This window comes from Triturus cristatus, chromosome 8, assembly GCF_964204655.1.
Source record: "Triturus cristatus chromosome 8, aTriCri1.1, whole genome shotgun sequence".
In the NCBI taxonomy this organism is placed as follows: Eukaryota; Metazoa; Chordata; class Amphibia; order Caudata; family Salamandridae; genus Triturus; species Triturus cristatus.
Window position 1 is genome coordinate 57,143,441 of NC_140591.1, and position 9,422 is coordinate 57,152,862.

General features: G+C 37.7%; 3 non-coding genes across 3 annotated transcripts; all 3 read left to right on the forward strand.

The window, feature by feature from the left end:
* The first annotated feature begins 1,954 nt into the window (after positions 1-1,954).
* On the forward strand, positions 1,955-2,027 carry TRNAF-GAA (transfer RNA phenylalanine (anticodon GAA)). Its single transcript has one exon. It is a non-coding gene; the product is annotated as a tRNA-Phe (tRNA).
* A 5,737-nt stretch (positions 2,028-7,764) lies between these two features.
* On the forward strand, positions 7,765-7,837 carry TRNAF-GAA (transfer RNA phenylalanine (anticodon GAA)). Its single transcript has one exon. It is a non-coding gene; the product is annotated as a tRNA-Phe (tRNA).
* A 1,096-nt stretch (positions 7,838-8,933) lies between these two features.
* TRNAF-GAA (transfer RNA phenylalanine (anticodon GAA)) lies at positions 8,934-9,006 on the forward strand. The gene has a single exon. It is a non-coding gene; the product is annotated as a tRNA-Phe (tRNA).
* Positions 9,007-9,422: the final 416 nt, after the last annotated feature.

Below are 9,422 nucleotides of genomic sequence, written 5' to 3' on the forward strand. Positions count from 1 at the left end.
TACAGTGCTGGTCCACTCAGAGTTTTAAAAGAAAAACGACCTAACATTTATCCCAAAAACGCTACTCACCCATTTCACCAGTTAGCTGCTGAACAATGCAGGACACATTAAAACACAGCTCTAACCTCAGATTGAAAATCCAGGTTCTGCATCTCTGTTCTGGGATTGTTAAAAAAAAGAGGCTGAATACTATAGCTGCTGGCAGGCCGAAATAGCTCAGTTGGGAGAGCGTTGGACTGAAGATCTAAAGGTCCCTGGATCGATCCCGGGTTTTGGCACATTTTGAACTTCTGCTTTGCATGCCACAAAGACTATTTTGAGTCAACTCATATTGACTTTGTTTATAATGATCAAAACCTTTTATCAAGATAATCGACAATACAATTAATTCAACATATTATTTACTTTCTGTCTTTCTTTCAAACTTGCTTCCACCTCTCTTGTATTTAACTTTGCCTCCTTTATTTCCCAATTCTTCCTTTAATTGAAAGTAAAGCTTTGCCTGCATCAGCCTCCGGTTCCCCTTATACAAAACTGTTAGTAGTCAGATGACCTAGCTTGCCGACCCTCGCCATATAGGTCTGTGTTTCTGAGTATAAGTCCATTCATAGTTTACAAACATCATCTAACTAACTTGGCTCCTAAAAAGGAAATTCACCCATCAGACCAATTTAGCTACTGAATAATACTGGACAATTTAACACATAACTGCACATGCAGATAGAGTGACCAGGTTCTGCATTTATCTTTAACAATTATAAAAAATACAACAGAAAGCCGAAATTGCCAGCTGGATGAAATAGCTCAGTTGGGAGAGCAGTAGACTCAAGAGCTAAAGGTCCCTGGTTCAATCCCGGGTTTAGGCACATTTTGAACTTCTGCTTTGCATGCCACAAATGCTATTTGGAGTCAACTCATATTGACGTTGTTTATAATGATCAAAACCTTTTATCAAGCTGATCGATAAGACAACCATTTCAACATATTTTTTACATTCTGTCTTTCTGTCAAACTTGCTTCCACCTCTCTTGTATTCAACTTTACCTGCTTTATTTGCCAATTCTTCCTTTAATTGAAAGTAATGCTTTGCCTGCATCAGCCTCGAGTTCCCCTTATACAAAACTGTTAGTAGTCAGATGACCTAGTTTGCCTACCCTCGCCATATAGGTCTGTGTGTCTGAGTATAAGTCCATTCATAGTTTACAAACATCTTCTAACTAACTTGGCTCCTAAAAAGGAAATTCACCCATCAGACCAATTTAGCTGCTGAATAATATTGGACAATTTAACACATAACTGCACATGCAGATAGAATGACCAGGGTCTGCATTTATCTTTAACAATTATCAAAAATACAACAGAAAGCCAAAATGGCCAGCTGGATGAAATAGCTCAGTTGGGAGAGTGTTAGATTGAAAATCTAAAAGTCCCTTGTTCAATGCTGGGTTTCGGAAAAGTCTGAGAGGTTTCTTGCTTCTCACAAAATATTTCTTGGTATCAGCTCAAGTTTTTCTTTCTTTATTTATCAAAATATTTGATCAACTGATCGACAACATGATCAATTCAACATAGAATTGTCTTTCTGTCCTCCTTCTAAATTTGCTTCCACCTCTCTTGCATTCAGCTTCGACTACAAATGTTTCCTATTTCATGCTTTTTTGTAAAGTAAACTCTTGTCTGCATCAGCTTCCACTTCTCCTTGAACACAGATTTCAGTATTCAGATGACATAGCTTACCTACTCAGGCCAAATACCTCTGTGTAATATGGTGCTAGTCCATTCAGAGTAAAAAACAAAAGCTACCTAACCTGGATCCGAAAAATGCTATTTACCTATTGCACCCGTTAACTGATGAATGATACAGGACATCTTAAAACATAGCTCTAGCATGAGGTTGAGCATCTATTTTCTTGGGAAGTTTAAAAGAAAGGATGAAGACCCAAATTACCAGCAGGCCGAAATAGCTCAGTTGGGAGAGTGTTAGACTGAAGATCTAAAGGTCCCTGGTTCAATCCCGGGTTTCGGCACAATTTCAATTTCTGCTTTTCATTTCACAAAAGCTGTTTGGAGTTAAATCAACGCTCTTCTTTATCAAAACCTTTTATCAATCTGATCAACAACACAATCAATTCAACATATTATTTACTTTCTGTCTTCCTTTCAAACTTGCTTCCACCTCTCTTGTATTCAACTATGCCTCATTTATTTGCAACTTCTTGCTTTATTTTAAAGTAAAGCTTTGCCTGCATCAGCCTCCAATTCCCCTTATACAAAACTGTTAGTTGTCAGATGACATAGCTTGTACACCCTGGCCATATAGGTCTGTGTTTCAGAGTATAAGTCAATTCAGAGTTTAGAAAGAAAATTCTACCTACGTTGTCCCCTAAAAAGGATATTCACTCATCAGACCAAGTTACCTGCTGAATGATACTGGACACTTTAACACATAACTATAAACGAAAATAGAATGACCAGGTTCTGTATGTATCGTCTACAATTATTAATAATACATCAGGAGGCCACAGGGACTTGTTGGCTGAAATATCTCAGTTGGGAGATCGTTAGACTGAAGAGCTTAAGGTACCTGATTCAATCCTGACTTTCAGCACAGTGCGAGGGGATCCTACATTCTTGCAAAATATTTCTTGAAATCAGCTCTAGTTTTTTTTTCTTTATTTCTCAAAATATTTTATCAACTGATCAACAACATGATAACTTCAACAAAAAGTTGTCTTTCTGTCCTCCTTCTAAACTTGCTTCCACCTCTCTTGCCATCAGCTTTGATGACGAATTTATCCCATTTTATACTTTTTTCAAAGTAAACTCTTGTCTGCATCAGCTTTCACTTCTCCTTGAACAAAGTTGTCAGTATTGAGATGACATAGCTTACCTACTCAGGCGACATGCATCTGTGTAATACAGTGCTGGTCCACTCAGAGTTTTAAAAAAAAACGACCTAACATTTATCCCAAAAACGCTACTCACCCATTTCACCAGTTAGCTGCTGAACAATGCAGGACACATTAAAACACAGCTCTAACCTCAGATTGAAAATCCAGGTTCTGCATCTCTGTTCTGGGATTGTTCAAAAAAAGAGGCTGAATACTATAGCTGCTGGCAGGCCGAAATAGCTCAGTTGGGAGAGCGTTAGACTGAAGATCTAAAGGTCCCGGGTTTCGGCACATTTTGAACTTCTGCTTTGCATGCCACAAAGACTATTTTGAGTCAACTCATATTGACTTTGTTTATAATGATCAAAACCTTCTATCAAGATAATCGACAATACAATTAATTCAACATATTATTTACTTTCTGTCTTTCTTTCAAACTTGCTTCCACCTCTCTTGTATTCAACTTTGCCTCCTTTATTTCCCAATTCTTCCTTTAATTGAAAGTAAAGCTTTGCCTGCATCAGCCTCCAGTTCCCCTTATACAAAACTGTTAGTAGTCAGATGACCTAGCTTGCCGACCCTCGCCATATAGGTCTGTGTTTCTGAGTATAAGTCCATTCATAGTTTACAAACATCATCTAACTAACTTGGCTCCTAAAAAGGAAATTCACCCATCAGACCAATTTAGCTACTGAATAATACTGGACAATTTAACACATAACTGCACATGCAGATAGAGTGACCAGGTTCTGCATTTATCTTTAACAATTATAAAAAATACAACAGAAAGCCGAAATTGCCAGCTGGATGAAGTAGCTCAGTTGGGAAAGCAGTAGACTGAAGATCTAAAGGTCCCTGGTTCAATCCCGGGTTTAGGCACATTTTGAACTTCTGCTTTGCATGCCACAAATGCTATTTGGAGTCAACTCATATTGACGTTGTTTATAATGATCAAAACCTTTTATCAAGCTGATCGATAAGACAGCCATTTCAACATATTTTTTACATTCTGTCTTTCTGTCAAACTTGCTTCCACCTCTCTTGTATTCAACTTTACCTGCTTTATTTGCCAATTCTTCCTTTAATTGAAAGTAAAGCTTTGCCTGCATCAGCCTCGAGTTCCCCTTATACAAAACTGTTAGTAGTCAGATGACCTAGTTTGCCTACCCTCGCCATATAGGTCTGTGTGTCTGAGTATAAGTCCATTCATAGTTTACAAACATCTTCTAACTAACTTGGCTCCTAAAAAGGAAATTCACCCATCAGACCAATTTAGCTGCTGAATAATATTGGACAATTTAACACATAACTGCACATGCAGATAGAATGACCAGGGTCTGCATTTATCTTTAACAATTATCAAAAATACAACAGAAAGCCAAAATGGCCAGCTGGATGAAATAGCTCAGTTGGGAGAGTGTTAGATTGAAAATCTAAAAGTCCCTTGTTCAATGCTGGGTTTCGGAAAAGTCTGAGAGGTTTCTTGCTTCTCACAAAATATTTCTTGGTATCAGCTCAAGTTTTTCTTTCTTTATTTATCAAAATATTTGATCAACTGATCGACAACATGATCAATTAAACATAGAATTGTCTTTCTGTCCTCCTTCTAAATTTGCTTCCACCTCTCTTGCATTTAGCTTCGACTACAAATGTTTCCTATTTCATGCTTTTTTCTAAAGTAAACTCTTGTCTGCATCAGCTTCCACTTCTCCTTGAACACAGATTTCAGTATTCAGATGACATAGCTTACCTACTCAGGCCAAATACCTCTGTGTAATATGGTGCTAGTCCATTCAGAGTAAAAAACAAAAGCTACCTAACCTGGATCCGAAAAATGCTATTTACCTATTGCACCCGTTAACTGATGAATGATACAGGACATCTTAAAACATAGCTCTAGCATGAGGTTGAGCATCTATTTTCTTGGGAAGTTTAAAAGAAAGGATGAAGACCCAAACTACCAGCAGGCCGAAATAGCTCAGTTGGGAGAGTGTTAGACTGAAGTTCTAAAGGTCCCTGGTTCAATCCCGGGTTTCGGCATAATTTCAACTTCTGCTTTTCATGTCACAAAAGCTGTTTGGAGTTAAATCAACGCTCTTCTTTATCAAAACCTTTTATCAATCTGATCAACAACACAATCAATTCAACATATTATTTACTTTCTGTCTTCCTTTCAAACTTGCTTCCACCTCTCTTGTATTCAACTATGCCTCATTTATTTGCAACTTCTTGCTTTATTTTAAAGTAAAGCTTTGCCTGCATCAGCCTCCAATTCCCCTTATACAAAACTGTCAGTAGTCAGATGACATAGCTTGCACACCCTGGCCATATAGGTCTGTGTTTCAGAGTATAAGTCAATTCAGAGTTTAGAAAAAAAAATTCTACCTACCTTGTCCCCTAAAAAGGATATTCACTCATCAGACCAAGTTACCTGCTGAATGATACTGGACACTTTAACACATAACTATAAACGAAAATAGAATGACCAGGTTCTGTATGTATCGTCTACAATTATTAATAATACATCAGGAGGCCTCAGGGACTTGTTGGCTGAAATATCTCAGTTGGGAGATCGTTAGACTGAAGAGCTTAAGGTACCTGATTCAATCCTGACTTTCAGCACAGTGCGAGGGGATCCTACATTCTTGCAAAATATTTCTTGAAATCAGCTCTAGTTTTTTTTTCTTTATTTCTCAAAATATTTTATCAACTGATCAACAACATGATAACTTCAACAAAAAGTTGTCTTTCTGTCCTCCTTCTAAACTTGCTTCCACCTCTCTTGCCATCAGCTTTGATGACGAATTTATCCCATTTTATACTTTTTTCAAAGTAAACTCTTGTCTGCATCAGCTTTCACTTCTCCTTGAACAAAGTTGTCAGTATTGAGATGACATAGCTTACCTACTCAGGCGACATACGTCTGTGTAATACAGTGCTGGTCCACTCAGAGTTTTAAAAGAAAAACGACCTAACATTTATCCCAAAAACGCTACTCACCCATTTCACCAGTTAGCTGCTGAACAATGCAGGACACATTAAAACACAGCTCTAACCTCAGATTGAAAATCCAGGTTCTGCATCTCTGTTCTGGGATTGTTCAAAAAAAGAGGCTGAATACTATAGCTGCTGGCAGGCCGAAATAGCTCAGTTGGGAGAGCGTTAGACTGAAGATCTAAAGGTCCCGGGTTTCGGCACATTTTGAACTTCTGCTTTGCATGCCACAAAGACTATTTTGAGTCAACTCATATTGACTTTGTTTATAATGATCAAAACCTTCTATCAAGTTAATCGACAATACAATTAATTCAACATATTATTTACTTTCTGTCTTTCTTTCAAACTTGCTTCCACCTCTCTTGTATTCAACTTTGCCTCCTTTATTTCCCAATTCTTCCTTTAATTGAAAGTAAAGCTTTGCCTGCATCAGCCTCCAGTTCCCCTTATACAAAACTGTTAGTAGTCAGATGACCTAGCTTGCCGACCCTCGCCATATAGGTCTGTGTTTCTGAGTATAAGTCCATTCATAGTTTACAAACATCATCTAACTAACTTGGCTCCTAAAAAGGAAATTCACCCATCAGACCAATTTAGCTACTGAATAATACTGGACAATTTAACACATAACTGCACATGCAGATAGAGTGACCAGGTTCTGCATTTATCTTTAACAATTATAAAAAATACAACAGAAAGCCGAAATTGCCAGCTGGATGAAGTAGCTCAGTTGGGAGAGCAGTAGACTGAAGATCTAAAGGTCCCTGGTTCAATCCCGGGTTTAGGCACATTTTGAACTTCTGCTTTGCATGCCACAAATGCTATTTGGAGTCAACTCATATTGACGTTGTTTATAATGATCAAAACCTTTTATCAAGCTGATCGATAAGACAACCATTTCAACATATTTTTTACATTCTGTCTTTCTGTCAAACTTGCTTCCACCTCTCTTGTATTCAACTTTACCTGCTTTATTTGCCAATTCTTCCTTTAATTGAAAGTAAAGCTTTGCCTGCATCAGCCTCGAGTTCCCCTTATACAAAACTGTTAGTAGTCAGATGACCTAGTTTGCCTACCCTCGCCATATAGGTCTGTGTGTCTGAGTATAAGTCCGTTCATAGTTTACAAACATCTTCTAACTAACTTGGCTCCTAAAAAGGAAATTCACCCATCAGACCAATTTAGCTGCTGAATAATATTGGACAATTTAACACATAACTGCACATGCAGATAGAATGACCAGGGTCTGCATTTATCTTTAACAATTATCAAAAATACAACAGAAAGCCAAAATGGCCAGCTGGATGAAATAGCTCAGTTGGGAGAGTGTTAGATTGAAAATCTAAAAGTCCCTTGTTCAATGCTGGGTTTTGGAAAAGTCTGAGAGGTTTCTTGCTTCTCACAAAATATTTCTTGGTATCAGCTCAAGTTTTTCTTTCTTTATTTATCAAAATATTTGATCAACTGATCGACAACATGATCAATTCAACATAGAATTGTCTTTCTGTCCTCCTTCTAAATTTGCTTCCACCTCTCTTGCATTTAGCTTCGACTACAAATGTTTCCTATTTCATGCTTTTTTGTAAAGTAAACTCTTGTCTGCATCAGCTTCCACTTCTCCTTGAACACAGATTTCAGTATTCAGATGACATAGCTTACCTACTCAGGCCAAATACCTCTGTGTAATATGGTGCTAGTCCATTCAGAGTAAAAAACAAAAGCTACCTAACCTGGATCCGAAAAATGCTATTTACCTATTGCACCCGTTAACTGATGAATGATACAGGACATCTTAAAACATAGCTCTAGCATGAGGTTGAGCATCTATTTTCTTGGGAAGTTTAAAAGAAAGGATGAAGACCCAAACTACCAGCAGGCCGAAATAGCTCAGTTGGGAGAGCGTTAGACTGAAGTTCTAAAGGTCCCTGGTTCAATCCCGGGTTTCGGCATAATTTCAACTTCTGCTTTTCATGTCACAAAAGCTGTTTGGAGTTAAATCAACGCTCTTCTTTATCAAAACCTTTTATCAATCTGATCAACAACACAATCAATTCAACATATTATTTACTTTCTGTCTTCCTTTCAAACTTGCTTCCACCTCTCTTGTATTCAACTATGCCTCATTTATTTGCAACTTCTTGCTTTATTTTAAAGTAAAGCTTTGCCTGCATCAGCCTCCAATTCCCCTTATACAAAACTGTCAGTAGTCAGATGACATAGCTTGCACACCCTGGCCATATAGGTCTGTGTTTCAGAGTATAAGTCAATTCAGAGTTTAGAAAAAAAAATTCTACCTACCTTGTCCCCTAAAAAGGATATTCACTCATCAGACCAAGTTACCTGCTGAATGATACTGGACACTTTAACACATAACTATAAACGAAAATAGAATGACCAGGTTCTGTATGTATCGTCTACAATTATTAATAATACATCAGGAGGCCTCAGGGACTTGTTGGCTGAAATATCTCAGTTGGGAGATCGTTAGAATGAAGAGCTTAAGGTACCTGATTCAATCCTGACTTTCAGCACAGTGCGAGGGGATCCTACATTCTTGCAAAATATTTCTTGAAATCAGCTCTAGTTTTTTTTTCTTTATTTCTCAAAATATTTTATCAACTGATCAACAACATGATAACTTCAACAAAAAGTTGTCTTTCTGTCCTCCTTCTAAACTTGCTTCCACCTCTCTTGCCATCAGCTTTGATGACGAATTTATCCCATTTTATACTTTTTTCAAAGTAAACTCTTGTCTGCATCAGCTTTCACTTCTCCTTGAACAAAGTTGTCAGTATTGAGATGACATAGCTTACCTACTCAGGCGACATACGTCTGTGTAATACAGTGCTGGTCCACTCAGAGTTTTAAAAGAAAAACGACCTAACATTTATCCCAAAAACGCTACTCACCCATTTCACCAGTTAGCTGCTGAACAATGCAGGACACATTAAAACACAGCTCTAACCTCAGATTGAAAATCCAGGTTCTGCATCTCTGTTCTGGGATTGTTCAAAAAAAGAGGCTGAATACTATAGCTGCTGGCAGGCCGAAATAGCTCAGTTGGGAGAGCGTTAGACTGAAGATCTAAAGGTCCCTGGTTCGATCCCGGGTTTCGGCACATTTTGAACTTCTGCTTTGCATGCCACAAAGACTATTTTGAGTCAACTCATATTGACTTTGTTTATAATGATCAAAACCTTTTATCAAGATAATCGACAATACAATTAATTCAACATATTATTTACTTTCTGTCTTTCTTTCAAACTTGCTTCCACCTCTCTTGTATTCAACTTTGCCTCCTTTATTTCCCAATTCTTCCTTTAATTGAAAGTAAAGCTTTGCCTGCATCCGCCTCCAGTTCCCCTTATACAAAACTGTTAGTAGTCAGATGACCTAGCTTGCCGACCCTCGCCATATAGGTCTGTGTTTCTGAGTATAAGTCCATTCATAGTTTACAAACATCATCTAACTAACTTGGCTCCTAAAAAGGAAATTCACCCATCAGACCAATTTAGCTACTGAATAATACTGGAC